Source organism: Lissotriton vulgaris, chromosome 7 (assembly GCF_964263255.1).
Source record: "Lissotriton vulgaris chromosome 7, aLisVul1.2, whole genome shotgun sequence".
NCBI lineage: Eukaryota > Metazoa > Chordata > Amphibia > Caudata > Salamandridae > Lissotriton > Lissotriton vulgaris.
The window spans coordinates 912,222,999-912,245,863 of NC_141695.1; positions in this window are offsets into that span (position 1 = coordinate 912,222,999).

Here is a 22,865-nt window from a genome sequence, read left to right on the forward strand (position 1 = left end):
AGGGTCTCAAGGCGCTTGGGGGGGGGGGTGCCGCTACTGCTCGAACAGCCAGGTCTTGAGCTTCTTCCTGAAGGAGAGGTGGTCTTGGGTCAGGCGCAGGTCGGCCAGGAGGGAGTTCCAGGTCTTGGCGGCCAGGTAGGAGAAGGACCTTCCTCCTGTGGTGGCTCTACGGATGCGTGGGACGGCGACGAGCGCATGGCTGGCAGATCGGAGGTGGCGTTTGGGAGCGTAGAAGTTGATGCGGTCGTTGAGGTAGCTCGGGCCTTGATCGTGGAGAGCTTTGTGAGCGTGGGTAAGGAGGCGGAAGGTGATTCTCTTGTTGACCGGGAGCCAGTGCAGGTCTCTTAGGTGTCCGGAGATGTGGCTGTGTCGTGGGACGTCGAGGATGAGTCTGGCTGAGGCGTTCTGGATGCGCTGGAGTCTCTTCTGGATCTTGGCGGTGGTTCCGGCGTAGAGTGCGTTGCCGTAGTCCAGTCGGCTGGTGACGAGGGCCTGGGTGACGGTCTTCCTGGTCTCCGTGGGGATCCACCAGAAGATCTTCCGAAGCATGCGCAGGATGTTGAAGCACGACGAGGAGACGGCGTTGACTTGCCTGGTCATGGAGAGGGAGGAGTCCAGGATGAGGCCCAGGTTGCGTGCGTGGTTCGTCGGTTTGGGTGCGGTGCCCAAGGCGGGGGGGCACCAGGAGTCGTCCCAGGCGGAGGGCGAGGAGCCCAGGATGAGGACCTCCGTCTTATCTGAGTTCAGTTTCAGGCGGCTCGTCGTCATCCACTCGGCTACCTCTTTCATCCCTTCGTGCAGGTTGGCTCTGGCGGCGGCGGGGTCGTTGGTCAGGGAGAGGATCAGCTGGGTGTCGTCGGCGTAGGAGATTATGTTGAGGTTGTGTTGGCGTGCGATGGCCGCGAGGGAGCTCATGTAGACGTTGATGAGAGTAGGGCTCAGCGAGGATCCTTGAGGGACGCCGCAGATGACTTCGGTGGCCTCTGACTTGTACGGTGGTAGGCGGACTCTCTGTGTTCTTCCGTCGAGGAAGGAGACGATCCATTCCAGTGCCTTCTCCTGGATTCCGATATTGCTGAGGCGCTGCACTAGGGTGCGGTGGCAGACCGTGTCGAAAGCCGCGGAGAGGTCTAGGAGGATGAGGGCCGCTGTTTCTCAGGTGCCTCTTATAGGCCTATATCCCTCCTGAATGCGGAACCCAAGATCCTGGCAAAGGGATTGGCCAACAGGCTCAAGCCGGTCCTGCCGACACTGGTCCATCCGGACCAGTCGGGCTTTATGCCACATCGCAATACGGCGCTCAATCTCCGCTGTCTTCATGGGGTGCTAGGGCGCAGTCACACCCTCGGGAAAGATGCGGTGGTAGTGTCGCTTGACGCCACTATGGCGTTCGATACGCTTGAGTGGCCATACATGATAGCTGTCCTCCGTAAACTGGGCTTTGGCCCGGAATTCATCGGCTGGGTGCGGATCCTCTACTTCGAGCCCCTGGCACAGGTAATGGTCAACAACAAGGTCGCCGAGGTCTTCACCCTAGAGAGAGGGACACGACAGGGGTGACCCCTCTCGCTCCTGCTTTTTGCTCTGTCTCTGGAACCACTTGCGGCCTGGATCAGGCAGGACCTCTCCTTGAAAGGAATTAGGTGGGCCGACTGCTGGGAGGACAAGATATCGCTGTATGCGGATGACATCCTCATCTATCTCACCAGACCTCGTAAGTCCCTAATAGTGGCCATGGATATCTTCAACAGTTTCGGCAGGAATTCTGGCTATAGGATTAACTGAGGCAAGTTGGTGATGTATGTCCTCCATGGCGACCCCCCGGAGGTTCCCCGGAACTGCCCACTTACGATGACCACAGACGGGTTTCGGTACCAGGGCATCTTTGTCTCCAAAGATGGGGCAGCCAGGTTTGACATGAACCTCCTACCCCCACTACAGGGGTTCAAGAGGGACTCTGTCTCCTGGAGTAAGCTCCCACTGTCCCTGCTAGGAAGGGCGTCGCTATTCAAAATGATGGCGTTACCGGTATTTTTATTCGCCCTGCAGAACCATCCGGATTTGGTTCCCCAGTCCTACTTCAAGGCTATTGAAACTGCGCTGAGGGACCTTCTATGGTCCGGAACACCCCGCATATCCCTGCACAAACTCACACTGGGCTGGTTTGACGGAGGCATAGCGCTCCCGGACATTCGCAAATACTACTGGGCCGCACACCTTTCGGCCATTAACCAGGCCACATACTGTGATGGCAATGACCCAGGGTATGGAATCGACAGGTGGCTCTTGCCGGGCGGGAACTTTGAGTCAGCCTTGTACTCTAAACCTTGCAGGTACCAGTTAACTGGACCAACCAAACACTCAGTCCAACTCTGGCACGCGGTGCAGCGTCACTTGGGATGGGCTGACACCTTGACTTTGGCTACTCCGCTCTGGGTTTCACAACCACTGGGCAACCTGAACAGAACGAAAGGATTCCATAACTGGGACTTAATCGGGATCTCCCATATCTGAGATCTCTGGGGATGCAAAGGAGTTGTGTCCTTTGCCTCACTCCAACGCACATACGAGCTCACACAAACAGAATATTTTAGATAGCTACAGGTCAGGCATTCCCTACAATCCAACATTCCACCAGGAACTATGCCACCTGACTCGTCCCCCATGGAGGACAGACTGCTTGACGGCCACCTACCCGAGCACGCCATTTCACTTACATACAAAAAGATTATCAATAACTCCCCTGACATGCTGCAACCCCTTAAAGGAAGTGGGAGGCAGAAGGGTTGGAAATAGACGAGGAGGAGTGGAGGTGTGCTCTAGCATCCCCTAAAGAAGTGGCCATATCGGCTAGACTTAGGCTCATTCAGCTTAAAATCCTCCACCGAGTCTACATCTCGGGGACTAGACTGCAATTGATGGGTCGCAGTGAGGATGGGCTTTGTAGGAGAAGATGTGGAGGGAAGGGAACATTCTTCCATATACTGTGGGACTGCCCAGTGCTCCAGCAGTATTGGCTCAGAATACATAGGTGCATGCAGGAAGTGTGGGAGGAGGGGATACGTATGGAGGCGAAGAGGTGCATCCTGAACATCTGGGAGCCCACAGACCTGCCGACCCGTGGAAGGATCTGGGCCACACTAGGTTTTGCAATCGCAAAAAGAAATATAGCTAGACTTTGGGGGGCAGAAGAACCACCGAAACTAGGTGCGTGGAAAAAGGACATGGACTGTTGCATGCTGCAGGAGAAGACAGTCTACGTAGCTAGGGGATGTCCCCGGAAATGGTCTGCCATTTGGTCTGCATGGAATGAGTATAGGGGCCATATATGTGAACCCCCCCCCCAAAGTGTCCAAATTGACGAACCGCTCATATTGTAGAATGTTTAAATGCTGCTCGGCTACGAAACTGTTGAAATGTATAATGCCAAAATGCCCTAATTTCTGAAGGTACAATGATGTGTATTGTACTGTTTAACTGTGACAATCACCACTGTTCTTGGTTTGCTAAAATAAAAATATTTAAAAAAAGAAATAAAAATAATTAAAAAGTCGCTAACACCACTTCACTGTATCACCAAAGTTTTGCAGTGATAAAAAAAGTCATGCTAATCCCCGAAGATCGCAGGTTTTTAACACCTGATAAAAACCTGACTAAACATGGTTATACATGGGGGTACTTAAGGGACACTAGGCCTGATCTCCATCTGAGGAGCAACAGACACCAAAAAGGTACTGCATTAATAACCCCTAAGCATGTAAGCCAGCCTATTTCTGCTGCTCATGTACAAGAAGGTGGTGTGGTGTTGTAAGGGGATGCACTACAAAAAACACGCCACTCCATCACATAACAGGTCCTCACAATGTGTTACTGCTGCAGAGTGCAAGAATAATTGTGCCAGTGATCTTGTGCCACAGATCGGGTCTTACAGGGTGTTCAGTGAGTCATATTGGATGCTATTGGCATGTTAGCTGCAATACTATCGCCGCTAACGCACCGCTAACGCACTGATCCATGCCATCGCATGAATTCCTATCTTGTGTTAGCTGGAGTTTTCGAGTCTTTTCCCGGAATCTATTGCATGTTACCAACGTGTTGATAATACGTTGAAAACAATGCGAAAAGTATCTGTGAAACTATCCGAAACAAAAAATGACGATAGCTTGCGCAGGCGAGCTTTATCGTCATTGCTCGCTAATATCCCCCACAGTTCGCAGATTCATCAGACTTATTTCTGCTTGTGCTTCCCAGATTCTAAACTCTTTACCAGGCACTTTTTAGGTCTCCCCTGAGCCAGCACATGCGCTGCTCTGGTGAGACTTTTAATAGGTGGGCTTCAGAAAATGCTACCACACGGCGGCCTAAAGCTTGCTGTTACGTGCGCAGGCGCGCGCTGGCTTTCCTCGCGGCACCCTTTTGTCATGCTTTTTTATCCCTCTCTCACTTTGCACTTTCGTGGGCGCGCCACTTTACCGGCCGCGCGGCTCTTCATGCTCTTTTTTATACCCCTTCTCGCTTTGCACTTTAGGTATCAACACTCAGCAATTTACCAGAAATCTTCCCTCACAAACTTACAGCGGGCTCCATAACTCCATACACACAACTCACAGCTCCTTCCCCACCCCTCCCACACTTATGATATATCCATCGGGCACCTTCCCAATGTAAAATGCCTCCCTGCACTCAAAGTGGGGCAGGGCACAAACCATGTAGAAATGTGATCAGCGCTGTCCCTTTCCCAGCCTAAACCTCGCCGGCTACAGGATAGTCCCGGAAGTACTCTTCCTTTTCTGGTTCGAAGTAGAGAAGAGAACAAAAAAGGACTTCCTCTCTACGTCTAATGCTAGAAGAACTTCCTGATTGTATGAGTGCTGATAGGAGTGAAGCGTGGGCGAACGTGGCACAGGAGAAGAAGTTGTTAGAATGCTGTATTTTTTGTCTCATCACTCGACCCCATGCTCTCCTTCTAGGGAGTAAACTACGCTATTACAGCTGCATTCTCAATGTTTCTTTTTTCTGGTAACCCGTGGGGGATGTGGAATAGCTACGTTTGAGTATGTGCTCCACAGCAGTGTTTCCAAACCTTTTAGCACCACAAACCCCTTTTTAAAATGACAAACTTATCGATCTACCCAAGTTTAATTGCCAAGAGATGGCGATTTTTAATGTAACTAAAGCATTGCATGGGAGCGCACTATCCTTTTCAGACAGCTCATTTTGTATTGAAATGGCCACTAAATTCGCACAGACATACTGTTTTCTTGATAATACTATACTGCACACAAGGGATCATGTGTGGAATCGGATTTAAGTGAATATTCACATTTGTACATCTCCAAGTGAAGTGTCTTGATTTGTTTTGTTCCCATTCAAATCTTTAGTTCCTTCACACTTAAGAATAACTAAAAATGTGTTTCATTTTTGCTTTCCTACCTGCTGAATGTGTACAGTTTATTTAATGTTTTGCACTTTCATATAGCGCAAACTCAACCCAAAGGGACTGTAGCGCTTCACAAGAGCCCCAGATGCATTACGCAGACACATTCATTTTTTTGATAAGGAGGGGGAGAGTAGTGATTTACTCAGAGTCACAGGATTTTGAGTAGCTCGCCAGACTCAAAACTGGTTCCCCGGTACCAAAGTCGGCAGCTCCGGCTGTTATGACACATCCTCTCATTTCATTTACAGCTATTTACATTTTGTTGTGTTACAAAAATGACATCCCACAGCCTTACTGTTCACACTCTGTACCCCAACAAGATTGCCACATAATTCACTTTACTTATCTCTCTCTAACTGCAAAGTGAGAGAAGTTTGTAATCACCAATCACTTGTTAAACAAGCATTGGCATAGCCAATAGTTTTCACCTTTGGAACCTTGCGTTTAGCCATGCAACAGTTGATATTGTTGCACCAAGGATATTGTGCTGCATAACTAAATACTTATAAGGTCCCAAAAGCGAGACCTATTGTCTATGCCAATGCTTGTTTTTCCCTGCTTTCAGTACGTCAGAAATATTCACAATAAAGTATTGACTTTTATCGATGTAATCCTATGGCTATATCACTTTTTACGACTCAGACTGTGGGCCACATACAAGAGGGCTGAGATACATATTTTGATGCCTCAGCCCGTAATGTACAATTCACAAAAACATACAGGTGGATTGATTTTCTACAGTCATAACAATGAAAATTAGATGGGCATATGGAAGTTCCCAAGGCAATGGTACTGGAGTTTATTTTTTGAATGTTGATAACAACTAGAACATGTAAACATTTTACAAATTCCCCTTTATTTTAAATTCATTTTTCCACCCAAATTCCAAACATTTGTTTTTTACAGAAATAAAGTTTGAGTGTTCCCAATATCAGTCTATATTTAAAAGGGGTGAAGAAATTGATTTCTCATTGTAGAAATTACGTTATTCAGAAAACCAGTGAAAAAGTGCAATCTTACATTTTTCTTACATATTTTGTGAAAGACATCCTTGCGAAAAATCCACAGAGATAAGAATCCACAGAGTTAATAGATATTTACTCTAATAAATATTTTCGTAAAACTCTCAGCATTTGGGAAACTGCAACTCAAGCAAATGTGTGACAACCATAGAGCGGAACTTTCATCTTGTAGATTTGCATGTTTTTTGTGAATCTGACTCTTAGTTTTATCATTTCCACAAACATAGAGGTCATGTATTGCAAAAAAGAAAGACGTTGGGGCAGATTTATGAGGCCATTGCGCCTCTTTGCGCCGCAATTGCGTCACTTTATTTGACGCAACTGCGGCGGAAACAATGCGCCCTATTTACAACGTGATGCATCTAGGAGGTGCGTCACGTTGTAAAGCCCTGCGCCATAAGGAGGCGTTCCTGCGCAGGGGGGGGGGCGTTCCTGCGCAGGAACGCCTCCTGAAAGTGGCTGAGTGAAATCTATGAGATTTCACTCAGTCACTTTCAGGGCAATGCTGCGTCAAAACCCTGTGCCTGCTTGAAGCAGGCGTAGGTCTTGACGCTGCATTGTGCAGATGGTGTACCCCCGAGCCTTGCTGGAGCTGCGGCGCGCTTGCGACGCAACTCCAGCAATGCGCTACATTTCCAGCACAGATGCGTCACGCATCTGTGCCGTTTTTGCACCATGGTGCGCCGCATTATAAATGCGGTGCACCATGGGTGGCGGAGCTGTGGCGCACGTTAACTGGCGCATCCCTGGGGATGCGCCAGTTAACATAAATCTGCCCCGCAGTACAAGCAGTAGAGGGATGTGTCACACTGGAAGCTCTTGTCCCCATTGACAACCAAGGATGTTGTCTAAAACAAAATCTGTAGTAGTGCATAGGAGTACGCCCCAAAAGCAAGAAGTAGGTGCGAATTAACTGGTAGGCTGGGGAAAATCTTCATAAAGGCTTTACTTAGTGTGCCAGTGTCACAGTCTTAAGTTAGTACTAGCTCCACATAAGAGCCAGCAGAGCGACATCACAACTGGCATGGCTGACTGCTCCTTCTAGCATTGGCCAATCATCATGCTCGCTGCTAAGTTCTTCAAAGTCTACATCATGGACATCACCCTCCTGGTGGCTTCAAGGGACATGGAGCTTCAGTAATCCTGCTTAGATGCGAGAGTGGCTCTCACTGCTGTTAATGAGTCCTCCTGGGACGAGTGGGACTTAAGATGTCTTAAGGATCTAATTAAAAATAGCCCTGCCTTGAGCATGAAGAGCCATGGCATCAATAGGGCAAGTGGTCTCTAGCCGAGGAAACACATTAGGCTCTTTTCAAAGACTATATGATCCGGTCTTAAAAGCTGCACATATAACCCTCACCCACCATCTCTCGTCTAATCCCACATGACCTGGCACTTCAATTTCACCTCTTTTTCCTTCTTAGGGCTTTCTCTTCTATTACAGCGTTTTCCCCTATTAAGTTCAAATATTTTACAGGCAATTACTACTGCTGTACTACACGGAGACCGCCCTGACATATTTCTTTAGGCTATTGTTTGAATTTGCAGCACATTGTATGTGCCGGATACCATTTTAAGATCACAAAGTTTCCTTTGGTCAAAATGTGAATCAAAATAGTTGAAACAAAATTACAAATGGGTTTTCTGTTCACTGTGTGATTCACCCGTGGTTCTAGAAGCATTGTTTGAATGAAAAAAATAGCAATGCCTAATTTGGTGTGAAAGAAATGTATTCTTGATTGGCACTCGCACAGCAGAATATCATTCAGTGATGGTCAAAATAGCTTAATACAAAATTTGAGCTTAATATAATATTGGAATAATGTAGGAAAAAGAAAAAGGATGGTGATGATTAGGCAGGTGGCAAAGCAAGGAAGACACGAATTGTATGCATTCCGACATTTCAATCTCCACACGCTGCAAATAAAACAAGCATTTACAATGCAATGGTTTCGCCTTTGGAAAAGTTAGAGTTATAGGCATTGCTCATGACATTTCTTTTTTTTTTTTTTACTTATAAATAAATGGCATTGTTATTTACATTGCCAACAGCTCTCACAGCCCACACAGCTCTCTCAGCCCACACAGCTCCCAGCCCACACAGCCCACACAGCTCTCACAGCCCACACAGTTCTTACAGCCCACACAGGCCACCCAGCCCACACAGCCCTCACAGCCCACACAGCCCTCACAGCCCACACAGCTCTCACAGCCCACACAGCTCTCACAGCCCACACAGCTCTCACAGCCCACACAGCTCTCACAGCCCTCACAGCCCACACAGCTCTCACAGCCCACACAGCCCACACAGCTCTCACAGCCCACACAGCTCTCACAGCCCACACAGCTCTCACAGCCCACACAGCTCTCACAGCCCACACAGCCCACACAGCTCTCACAGCCCTCACAGCCCTCACAGCCCTCACAGGCCACACAGGCCTCACAGCCCACACAGCCCACACAGCCCACACAGCTCACACAGCTCTCACAGCCCACAAAGCTCTCATAGCCCACACAGCTCTCACAGCCCATACAGCTCTCACAGCCCACACAGCTCTCACAGCCCACACAGCCCACACAGCCCTCACAGCCCACACAGCTCTCACAGCCCACACAGCTCTCACAGCCCACACAGCTCTCACAGCCCACACAGCTCTCACAGCCCACACAGCTCTCACAGCCATCCGCCCACACAGCTGTCACAGCCCACACAGCTCTCACAGCCCACACAGCCCACACAGCTCTCACAGCCCTCACAGCCCTCACAGGCCACACAGCCCACACAGCTCTCACAGCCCACACAGCTCTCACAGCCCACACAGCTCTCACAGCCCACAGAGCCCACACAGCTCTCACAGCCCACACAGCTCTCTCAGCCCACACAGCTCTCTCAGCCCACACAGCTCTCACAGCCCACACAGCTCACAGCCCACACAGCTCTCACAGCCCACACAGCTCTCACAGCCCACACAGCCCACACAGCTCTCACAGCCCACACAGCTCTCACAGCCATCCGCCCACACAGCTGTCACAGCACAGCAGTTGCTCTCAGTGCAAGTGTGCACTGAAGCAGGTACTGTAGTAGAATTGGCCTATACCATGTACTGCACTGTGACATTTACACAGCACTTCATCCCCGGGCTGTGGAGCGCTCTGGTTTGCACGGAGACCCTAGGTGCAAAGGTTTAAGATGGCGTGGGTTCGAGCGTGACCAGTGCCTGTGATGCTGGGTGACGCGTGTGAGGTCTGGAGACTCTGCGCAAGGGCAGATCGGCCCTCTTACGTGGCTGGTTATAATATACTACTTTGCACAAGCGCAGTCATGCCCTGCCTCTTACATGGCTGCGCAGCCAAGTTTTAATGTGCTCCAGTTTTTTTTGCTGTTTGCAAAGTCCTCTTATTCCTGCTGGCACGGAGTGGCGCATCTTCGGCGTTTCACCCTGTGCGAGATTTGTTGAAGGAAGGAACAGATAGGAGAGGGGCTGCTCCATGACACTGTGGTTGCCTTGACAGTGGTTGCTCACTTTTTTTTGCTGGGGGAACGAACAGGCAGGCTGACATTGCAGCACGCACACAGAAAGACAGACATTAGACACTGCAGGCACACAGACAGACAGAGACTGCAGGCACACAGATAGACGGACACTAGAGGCACACAGACAGACCGACAGACCTCGGACACTACAGACACACAGACAGGCTGACACTGCACGCACACAGACAGACGGACACTGCAGGCACACACACAGACAGGCGGACCACGGACACTGCAGGCAGGCAGACAGCCGATCACCGCAGGCACACAGATAGACGGACATTGCAATCGGACAGATGGACACTGCAGGCGCACAGACAGCGGGACACTACAGGCACACAGACAGACGGACACTACAGGCACACAACCCACACATCTATCTAACCCACCGTCAGCGTAAGAGGCAGCGATGCATTTCTAGTCTGTATTCGTGATGTTCAAGACAGTTATGTATGACTAGAGGAGTCAAGCAACCTTTCAAACAATAAACCCTGAAAGACTCAGTGAATCCCTATTTGACTAAACTGTGTGATCTTGGGCAAATCACTTCACCTGCCCGGGCCTCGGACTCTTTCTGGCCGGTAATAAGAACACGCAGAGGTGATTCAGTTCAGTGTGTGCTGTGTAAGAAAATATTCTTCAAGGTGCAGTCACGCTCTGCAGCATCCCCCTGCCCATCTCCAAGGTGGCATGGACATATCATTGCGCAGGCCGGAAGGCTGCCCGTATTCTGCAGGAGCGGGTCCGCTGCCTGTTTGAAGCACCGTGGAAAACAAAAAGTGATGTATGGAGGCTTGAATCGATGGAACCCAATAGTCATTAATCATAGCAACATGTCTGGTCGCGTCACTGCTGCATCTCAGCAATGCATCACACCAACATCATAAAAATCCGCTCGGCTCCCCGATATACCACCTCAATCCCCGCATCTCCCACTCAGCAGATGTGCTCTGCGGCAGATCTGAAGATCGCAAGGGCAAGCAATCACCAACCTTGAGAGGCCACCCGCAGGCCCCCCGAAGATCCTCCCGTCTGTGTTGAAGACATGCCGTACTCGGCTCGCGGAAACTTGGGGCCAGCCTTGCCCTTACCACCCCGCGCTGGGCACCGAGGTCTTCGGATCCGGCGGTGCTGGCATCGTCGGCTCCCTCTGGCGCCCTCCCCTCCAGACTGATGCGCAGTCTGGCTGCTTCCACGGCGTAATGCAGCCTCAAATAACGGAATTCAATGCATAAAGTAGCACCAGAGTTGGCCCCGTCCGGTATTTGATGCAGATCTCTGCGACAGGCACACAACCCACACATCCAGCGACGGCTCGTGGAGGGAGTTACGGTGGGGCAGGAGGGTGGGGAGGGGGAGGGGCAGGGTGGAGGTTGCTAAAAACCGGCATATGGATAATTGCAGGTAAGTAAACAATTTAATTAAGAAAACGAATTTCGTAGTGCGCCTTGCATCGCAAAATGCAATGCAGTGCGAGCTACGAAATTCGTTTTATTAATTAAATTGTTTACTTACCTGCAATTATCCATATGCCGGTTTTTAGCAACCTCCACCCTGCCCCTCCCCCTCCCCACCCTCCTGCCCCACCGTAACTCCCTCCACGAGCCGTCGCTGCACACATCTATCTAACCCACCGTCAGCGTAAGAGGCAGCGATGCATTTCTAGTCTGTATTCGTGATGTTCAAGACATTATGTATGACTGGAGGAGTCAAGCAACCTTTCAAACAAAAAAACCCTGAAAGACTCAGTGAATCCCTATTTGACTAAACTGTGTGATCTTGGGCAAATCACTTCACCTGCCCGGGCCTCGGACTCTATTTCTGGCCGGTAATAAGAACACGCAGAGGTGATTCAGTTCAGTGTGTGCTGTGTAAGAAAATATCCTTCAAGGTGCAGTCACGCTCTGCAGCCTCCCCCTGCCCCTCTCCAAGGTGGCATGGACATATCATTGCTCAGGCCGGAAGGCTGCCCGTATTCTGCAGGAGCGAGTCCGCTGCCTGTTTGAGGCACCGTGGAAAACAAAAAGTGATGTATGGAGGCTTGAATCGATGGAACCCAATAGTCATTAATCATAGAAACATGTCTGGTCGCGTCACTGCTGCATCTCAGCAATGCATCACACCAACATCATAAAAATCCGCTCCCCGATATACCACCTCAATCCCCGCATCTCCCACTCAGCAGATGTGCTCTGCGGCGCCTAGCACGGAAGAGGAGGGTATCGCGAGACAAGAGAGCCAGTGTTTGCCCCCTTTGCAATGATGTGACATTATTGTTGGGGTGACGGACGATTAACAGCCACTAATGCCCGGCACATACTGGCAATGAGTGTTAGCTACTGTGTTGGCTGGTAATATAGTATCTTTCGAATCCCGGAAGCGCTAAATCCCGGAACATACACGATGGATGTTCCATCTCTTTATTTATAGATGGGGAAAGCCCACCGGTGGTTAGCAACTCCGCCTGAGTTAGTGGTGCTTACTATTACAACCCATATATAAATCAGACTCTAGGACAGTTAATAACTGCAAGTCCTTCTCCCCATGTCATGCTGTACCCACAGGGGAAACGTGCACAGGACAGCGAGGAGGGGGGAGGGGGGACGGCGGGAGGAGGGACACGGAGGAAGGCAGGACAGCAGCAAGCACGGCCCGGCCGGACCAGATTCGGGGGCGTTCCCGGCTTTTGGCTGACGTCGCATGACATAGCCAAAAGCCAAAAATTCTCGGGAACGCCCCCGAATCTGGTCCGGCCATGACGGACGCCTCTCTGTTCCAATGGCTAGCCTCCATTTATGGAGCTAGCCAATGGGACAGAGGGCGTATTCCAAGAGTCCCTTACTGAACACTAGAGATTTCTCTGGAGGCGGAGCTTACGCTCCGTTCCCCAGCGAAACCTAATAAAGGAGTGGCCATGGACTTTGGTTAACTAAAATACAGACGTTAATTAAAGTGACACTGCACACTCTTATTGACATTACAAAATGGATTTTTTGCCCACAACATTAACCTTTGAACAACCTCCTGTTTGAGAGGGAGAAGCTAGTGGAAAGGAAAATACAACATTGAGGCCACCTCGAAGAGCTTGCTGTGTTTGGAGGGGTAGGCAGCAGGGGTGAAAACAAAGGACCAGGAAAGTAGGGAGCAGGGGAGCTTTTGAATAGTTTGTTTTTTCAAACAGCCTGCACCACACCACCTCTATCACCACTGAACAATCAGTAGAGAGTCCTAGACAGAAGACACATAGAACAACATGGGAGCTCAGTCATGAGCAAGGAGCCTGGGGGAGTATGAGACAAACATGTTTGAGGAAAGCCTCGGTCGGTAGTGGGAGTACCTGCAGGGCGATGACGTGGGGAGGGGCAGTGTGGGGGGTAGTAATGTATGATTACGGAGCTTTATAGGGAAGTAAACATATAAATAAATAAAACACATTTTGTTGTGTGCACTGCATCCCCAAATGCGATGCAGTGCATGAAACAAAATCTGTTTTATTAATTTATATGTTTACTTGCCTGTAAAGCTCCGTAATTCATACATTACTACCCCCCACCCTGCCCCTCCCCCTCCCCACGTCAGGAGGAAAAATGCCTTCACAGATTGCTTTTGTGCAGGAAGGTGTGTCTTCCTGCACAAAACAAATTCTGCATGACACAGATATCCTTGCGCCATGGTGCAAGGGTGCCTGTGTCATCACATGGCTGCAGTTTAAGCAGCAGTGCAGAGGGAAGCATAGATTTGCAACATATTTATATACATATGTTGTATCCCTGTGCTTTGGAAGTACCACAGCACACTGCAGCTAAAGAGCTAAAAGTGTCATGCTACAGTACTTCCTTATAGTCCTGCACTTATACATGCACCATACAGTACTAATGCATTCTTTCAGTCAACTATGCATACATTCAAACAAACTTTCATGAACTATCATACAAATATAGCTCTTTCTTTAACCAGAGAAGTTAGTTCTGAAAATAACTTTTTTATTTGCTTTTTTGGTTTATATTTTTTTGAACAATTTTCTGATTTTGTTGTTGTTTTTTTAAAAGAAAAAAGGATGAAAAAATCAGTGAACTTCAGGAACTAACAGCCCAGAAAAAAAGAAAAAAAAGTCTAACAGTGGTGGTTTCGTTGTGCTGTACAGACTAAGGGGCAGATTTATGTTAACTGGCGCATCCCCAGGGATGCGCCAGTTAACATGCGCCACAGTGCGCCACAGCTCCGCCAGCCATGGTGCGCCGCATTTATAATGTGGCGCACCATGGTGCAAAAACGGCACAGATGCGTGACGCATCTGTGCCGGAATTGTGTCGCATTGCTGGAGTTGCGTCGCAAGCGCGACGCAGCTCCAGCAAGGCTCGGGGGTGCCCCATTTTAACAATGCTGCGTCAAGACCTACGCCTGCTTCAAGCAGGCGCAGGCTTTTGACGCAGCATTGGCTTAAAAGTGACTGAGTGAAATCTCATAGATTTCACTCAGCCACTTTTGCGAGGCGCACCTGCCCCGGAACGCCCACCCTGCGCCAGAATGCCCACAAGCGGCGCAGGGCTTTACAACGTGACGCATCTGCCTAGATGCGTCACATTGTAAATCATTCGAAGGGATGCGCCACGTTTACGCCGCCTTGAGTGACGCAACAGCGGCGTAAACGTGGCGCTAGGGCCTCATAAATCTGCCCCTAAGTCCACAGACTGCTCTCCGTAGCACAGAAGTCGGTTGCACTTGATGCCATGTTTCTTTATGTGTGCAAATTCAAAACGTATGTCTGGACGTGCTGGCGAAGAGGAACTGGCAGAAGTACTTGGCACTGCAGTTTGAGGGTTGTCTCGAAGTCTCCTGCACTCCTCCCAAGACAGATAAAAAGGGTGCAGACTCTTAAGATGTTTGTACATACTTGCAGTGCTGCACAAGTACTTTTTATCGGCACTGCCTCTTGAAAGACATTACCACAGATTTTACAGGTGACTTTTGTGGCATTCACCTACTTTTGTCCTTCAGGTTAGGTAAAAAACTTCCACACCACTGAAGAAGGTCTTTTTGGAGGTGGAGGTTCCACAACAAATTCTTTGTCCGAAGAATGGTCCGATTCGTGTGGTGGCTGTTGTCCTGAAGCCATTTTGTCCTCAAATTGGAAAATATCAGAAAATAAATATTCCAAAAGAAGTTCTTCTCAGCTAAAATACCTGTTTCCAAAGAAGCTCTAAGAAGAATGATTGAAAAGGGTGGAGTCCTTTAATAGTTACAATGGGTAAAAGTTATGAACCAATCAAATCTTTTTTTTCAGGTCACATGGGGTCCGCGCACCCTGCGCTCAGGCAGCACGCACCCAACACAAAAGTAATATAAGTTTATTAAAAGTAAAAATATATCATTTTTATGATTAGGTTAGCTAATGTCTTGCCCTAATGTATATATTAAATACGTATATATCATTTTAGACATTTAAACATTTCGCGGGAGTCGCGCACCAACCGCGTCAAACATTTATATGACGTCTCGCGTAAGTGCGTGCATTGCGTAAAGTAATGTGCATGTGTCGCGTATGCGCCTGGAGTTGCGTACCAGTCGCATATCGATGGCGCACGAAAATATGCACCCGTCGCACACCCTACATGGATCCTACACAACAATTCTAAAAAGGTGGCTAGGTTCTGCGCAGAGATCGAGTAAGGTGCGCTTTGGGTGTGCAACTCCCCCCAAAAATTTGACCAAATAAAGAAAATATTATAAATATATTTAAAAAAATATATAAAATTGGAGAAAAATAAATAAATTTACTTAAAAAATAAATATATATTAAAAATAAGATATTTAATAATAAATAGATAAAAAAAATGTAGTAAAACCTTTGAAATTCACTGAAAAAAACAGGGTTCAGGTCTGGTATAGTTAGAAATTATCATTTAAAAAACCTTCGAAATTCACTGAAAAAAAATCATAGGTTTCAGACATGTTAAAGTTAGGGATTAGCATTTCAAAAACCTTGTACATTCACTGAAAAAAACATAGTTTTTAAGGGTGTTATAGTTAGCTGGACGTTTCACTTGTAGAAAACCATTGAAATTCCTCCGTTATAGTTAGTTGTACTCACTATAACTTACACACTCTCAATCCACTGCTGATGATGTCACGTATTACATCATTAATGACATGGTCAGTGACATCACTGATGACATCACTGATGACATCTCAAATGACATCACTGAGGACATCACTGATGACATCATCCACGTGACAATGTGATACATCTCGTCATACACTAGTATAACCTTTCAAAACTCATTATAAAATATGGACTACTATATTTGAAACAATTCACAAACCAATACAAGTTTCTAAAAATCCGCTCAGTGATTCCTACATCTACATACACATCTAAACACTTACCTATACATTCACTTATACATGCTAACAAAGATCAATTAAATACTGTTAAATATACTTATACACCTACATCGACATTACACACCAGTACACATCCTATTCAGTTATGCAGTCATCCTACTCACTTATGCAAACAATTGATCATACTTATATGTACTAAGCTACACACTTATACAAACACCACTTTATTTATTCATATAGATAGTAACTTATACTAAGTGTGTGATAAAATCACTATTATAGGTATACAGTTTTCAATACATTCACTCATGCAATTACTGAGTCTTATGTATACTTATTTATATACAACATATGTCACATACACTGCCTTTTATATTTCTAGTTTGTTGGACATGTATCATTGAGAAATATATTTACTCATCACCACATCCATAAAGACAACTGTTTCCACATACAGTCTTAACCTTACATACCTACTAAATCAATTATTTACACATCTTTGGACAGTAACACATTTCCTGTAGTGTAGTTCCTATATTCCCAATAGGCTCTGCACATTGGAATAATATATCCTATAGATGTGACGTAGGACTTAGGTCGACTAGGTCTCTATCGAATATATTAGACTCAATTGTGAGTTCCAGCTAGCTCAGACATCACTAGAAACTTCCTCGAATCAACAGGAAGGTATTAGTTTCTGACAACTGCATAAACATAACAACTTTGTTTCCCCAAGATAAAACGTATCTTCAGAGTCGTGGAAACAAAAGATAGATATTTCACTTAGTCAATCGTGCATGCTTCGTTTCATCAGAGGTGCAGAGAAATAGAGAGATGGACGTTTTCAATAAAAGTATTAATTGAACAGTCTTCTTTCTCATGCAGAAGAAATGAACTGCTACAATCGTAATACTGGCTGTAAAGTATAATGCGTACAGCAAGAAGAGTATTATAAAATAATACTGTAAAAGCATGGTATGGTTTCTAAGCCATAAAATACATGCATAAATAATGAAAGACTAAAAGTACACAACTGGTGCTTCTAAAATATGCCTACTCGATGTACCTAACCTAAGTCTAGTATGAGGGAAGAAGTAAGAGAGGTGTAGCATAAGTTTAGTATTCTTTGCCAATAATCTATCCAAGATTTCTCTTAGGTTCTAATCAGCTCCGTACCTTGGTTTAGAATGAAGGAGGTCTGGTATCTCTCTGTCTCGAGACTCGATTTCCCAACACCCCGCAAGGGGAGCTTGGAAACACTGGAGCTGGATTTCTCAGCAAGAGAAAAAACAGCTTCTCTCCTAGTGCGTCAGCTGGAGGGTCGGCTTCCTTCGGCACTTGCTGTAGCGAGCTGCGTCGGGCAAGTAGATAGTCAAACTGCTCCAAACCACCGTGTGTTTGCTAGGGCAAGTGTGGGCCTATTTATACCTTGAAGGTGTTGAGTTTGATGTAAAGTTGTATTAGCATAAGAATGGGACCCCCTCTAATATTACTTCAATGGTCAGGGAAAGAGGGGAAAAGCAAAGCACTAACAGTAAATATGTTCCCCCTTGACCTCAAAAACTGTAACGGTATATATCCAACACTTTAATTCTAATATTTTAGTACATGAGGGCAAACAACAAGAAAAGTTTTTTTTAATAACTTTATCATTTTATTATTTTTTTCTTTTTAGTTGTATTTCTTAGTACAAAAATAGTTTTTCCATTTATCGATTTATCACATCAGTTCATATATTTTATCAAAAAACACATAGTATAAAACACATCATTTTGTAATCTCATCAGTAAAAAAACTATTTTATGCAGGGAAAACAATACACAAAACAATCAACACTCTCACAAATACAAACATCCCTTATTCATCATACATGCTGCATTCATTCTTAGATTCTGCGTCTGAGGGATCGCAGATGGACGTGCAATTGGTACGCAAGGTCGACGCGTTTCGGCAGTGTAGACCGCCTTCCTCAGGACCTGTATTGCAGAATGCTCAGACACAAACAATATTTTTATGTTTTTTGATAAAATATATGAACTGATGTGATAAATCGATAAATGGAAAAACTATTTTTGTACTAAGAAATACAACTAAAAAGAAAAAAATAATAAAATGATAAAGTTATTAAAAAAAACTTTTCTTGTTGTTTGCCCTCATGTACTAAAATATTAGAATTAAAGTGTTGGATATATACCGTTACAGTTTTTGAGGTCAAGGGGGAACATATTTACTGTTAGTGCTTTGATGTAAAGTTGGACATAATAACATCGTCAATGAATCGCAGTTTTTTGAAAACTCCATGAGTTCTTGGGCAAATCAATATTCAAGCAAGGGGAAGTCCCTGACTGCTGAAGCCGAGTTTTCCAAGAAATTGTTGTGGCTTTTCGGAACTAGTGGAAGTATCCATGCCTTCATTTGGTCTGCATGGGCTATGTCTAAATATAGTTATGATTTCCATGCCTATATAAGGACAAGGTGATTTATACCTATATAAGGAGCATGAATCGGGAACATTTTACAAGGGCCCTAAAATGCTATACAACACTCCCACCCAACCAGACACACATTCACTCTCCCATACAAATACTACCTTAAGTAATTAATAACTAATATAGACTTCCACATAGCTAGTAATCAACTTATGTAGTAGTTTTTACACAAGAGATAGAGTGATACAGGTATTCACACAGTTTAATCACTATCCCATATATTTAGTGAGACACTTTAAATTAGTCACTTAGACAGTCAATCGCAGTGCTACTAAATCCTCAATCCAGACACTTATACATCCACTCAGTCTTCAATACAGATTGCTACATATATAATACTTATTTAAATATCAAACCAAACCATATTCACTGGATGATGTCATCAGTGTTGTCATCAGTGATGTTATTTGAGATGTCATCAGTGATGTCGTCAGTGATGTCACTGACCATGTCATGAATGATGTAATATGTGACATCATCAGCAGTGAATTGCAGGCACGTGACTTATAGTGAGTACAACTAACTATCTAACTATAACAGAGGAATTTCAATGGTTTTGTATGAGTGAAATGTCCAGCTAACTATAACACCCCATAAACTTATGTTTTTTTCAGTGAATATATATATATATATATATATATATATATATATATATATATATATATATATATATATATATATATATATATATATATATATATCCTACTGGCATCACCAGTAGGTAGTTATATTTAACACATAGTTTCCATAGGATAAGCATTTTTTGACTTGCCTATACCTTTGGTGTCTCCATGACATTTCCCCCAAAAAGTGTCAAAGCAGCTTCTGTGTTTTGGAATGTTTGGGAAAGATCCGTGCAGTGGGGACTGAAAAATTGGGGCGCAAAATAAGGGTGTATTTGGTCCAAATCTGTTCAGTAGTTTTTGAGAAGTTAAACCTGAACAATATAGTGATATCTGTGGCTGCGGATATTTTGCGGTGGTTTCACGGTGATCGAGGTTAAATCACGATGATTTTGAGGTAAATCGTGAATTTGCATGCCAACGAGAATACTCTGATTGGCTGTACGCAACCTGAACAGAAAGTTGCGGTTGCCATTTAATCTATCAGGAATGGTTCACGGGGCTGAAAAAATTGATTTGTGTAGAAGCTCAGATAAGGCGTCTGGGTGGAGATATTCTGATCCCATGATTGAGAACTGGGGGTATTAGTGACACAAGTTATATGTCCGAAATGGATTTTTTAAAACACATGTGATATTCATGAAGATGCCACGGTCACCAGGGCAGCCCTTTTGTACAGTCGCGGGAACATGGTGACTATTGCGTCTACACTGGGAATATTGGTGGAAATATAAAACAACTAAAATATTAATATATTTGTAAACACTCACCGGTCACTTTTAAAGACTCATTTACACATTCATAAACTCACTCAGACACTTCAACACCCATTCACCCATTCACACACTTATACATTGAGTTGCATACCCACTCAGATACTCATGCACCCACTCAAATACCTATTCAGATACTCTTGCACCCACTTATAGACTCAATCAGAGTAACACACCCATGTACAGATCCATTCACAGACTCACGCGCTTACTTAGAGAACTACTCATAGACTCATGTTCACAGTCCCGGACCAACTTAGAGACTTTTACACCTACTCACAGACCAACCTGGGCGCTCAAACACCCATTCACAGACCCACTCAGATACTCATGCACCCACTTACAGACTCTCTCAGAGAATAACGCAGCCATGTACTGACCCAGAGATGTTTGCACCCACTTACAGACCCACTCACAAATGTACTCACAGATCCAAAAGGACACTCACACATCCAGTGAGACACTCATACACCCACCCACAGATCCACTCATACACTCACACACTCATACAGTCACTCACACACCCACTCACAGACCCACTCAAAGACTTACGCATCAAGTCACTCATACAGTCAGAGACTCACACACCCAGTCACAGTTGCACTCAGATACCCACACGCTCACTTACAAACTCACTCAGACACTCATGCTCCCACTCATAGATACACTGAGAGACTCATGCACTTAGTCACAGACCCACTCAGACACTCATTCTCAACCTCACTGCGACATACACTTAGACACTCATGTATCCACACTCAGATCCAGACAGTTATTTAATTACTTACAAATGCACTCATGCACCTCCTCACAAATTGACTGAGTCATGCAACGAATCACAGACCCATTGAGACACTCATGCACTCACTCATAGATGCACTGAGAGTCACGCAGGTCTTTACAGAACTACTGATAGAATGATGGATTGTCTCACAGATCCACTCAAATACTTATACAGTGAATGAGAGGCTTACTGACACAGTGATGCATGCAGTCGCAGATTCCCCTGAAAGAGCTATTATAGATTGTTTTAAATAGTAATGCTTTTAGATTATTAGTTATAATCCATTTTGAAATTATAAGTTTTGAATTTTGTGGTGGCTGAAATACACTGAAAAAAACAAAGGTTACACAGACGTTATAGTTCGGAATTAGCATTTAAAAAACCTTAGTAATTCACAAAAAAAGCAAAGGTTACAGAGACATTATAGTTAGGAAATAGAATTAACAAACCTTGGATATTCAATGAAAAAATCAAAGGTTACAGGGATGTTATAGAACTGATAGTTAAGAAATATAATAAAAAAACCTTAGAAAATGACAGAAAAAAAACAAAGGTCACAGGGACATAATAGTTAGGATGACTTTTCACTTGTGCAAAACCAAAGAAATTCTGTAGTTATGGTTAGCTGAGCTAACTATAACACCCACACCTACATTGCACTGCTTATGACTTCACATATTACATCACTCATGACATGGTCAGTAACATCACTGATGACATCATACACAGAATCTGTGACGCTCCCAGTCACACCTCAATATAACCTTTCAAACTTGGTGACACATATTGGCCATGTTACCTTTCTCACAACTTTGAGTGCCATTTTATGCACAGTATTTTTATCATGACGTGGTTCTCAAATTGACATGTGCAATGAAAATAAAGGAAACACTACATATAAAGTGCACTAATTGCGCTTTTCAACAGAGTCACATTAACATATTCAGGATTCAGTGTAATAAAAACACCTATTAAGCTCATTTTTTTGGAGCCACAATAATTAACAAACAAAGCATGAACTTAATCAGCAATTAAAAAGAACACAATCAAAATCAGTGAAATGATTCAAATTATTTACATACTAGTGCAAATGTTCCAAATTAATGGTCCCCATACATTTAATATTATATTAAATGTATATGATAATCGAAATAGCATATATTCATGCTCAATCTCATTTGAAACCATGGGATAAACATCTTATTCACCGATATTATAGGAGTGCACAGTTTACTGGTAGTATTACTGTGCTGAAATGGTATAAAGCACACAAGGACTATTTATGGAGGGATAACCACTTTCACCCCTGTGTGTTCTGAGTTCATGGATAACTCTGTGCTGTCTATGTACCCTCAGAACCCCTAATGGTTAATTATGTTACTCAATCTTGTATATTTCGAACCAGGAACTGATACAACTTTAACTGGCACGTGTGTTAGTTAGTTTCACAGCCTCTACTTGTGCTGCTGTAATCTGAACATACACATAAAACACAACCAAAATAAAGAACCAAAATTGCTATGACATAATTGCACAAGGTGCCCAAATCTCTATCATGACAGTTTAGAGAGATTCTGATAGTAAAAACTTTATATGAATTGAAAGATGTACACATAGATCTTCTTCAATATTCAACCTAATGGGTGTCTTGGTATTCAAACTGAGGATATGCAGAGACTCAAGCCTCCTTAACCGCTGTTCCCTATTGCCTCTCCTAACGCTGCTGGGTACTGCATCAATGACAAAATAGCTAAGGTTTGTGTCTCTACCCTGGTAACGACCTCTCCGAAATTTTGTGCTACAGGGTAACTTTGGACTTTGTTTTAATTGTCCTGATGTGTTGAAGGACTCACA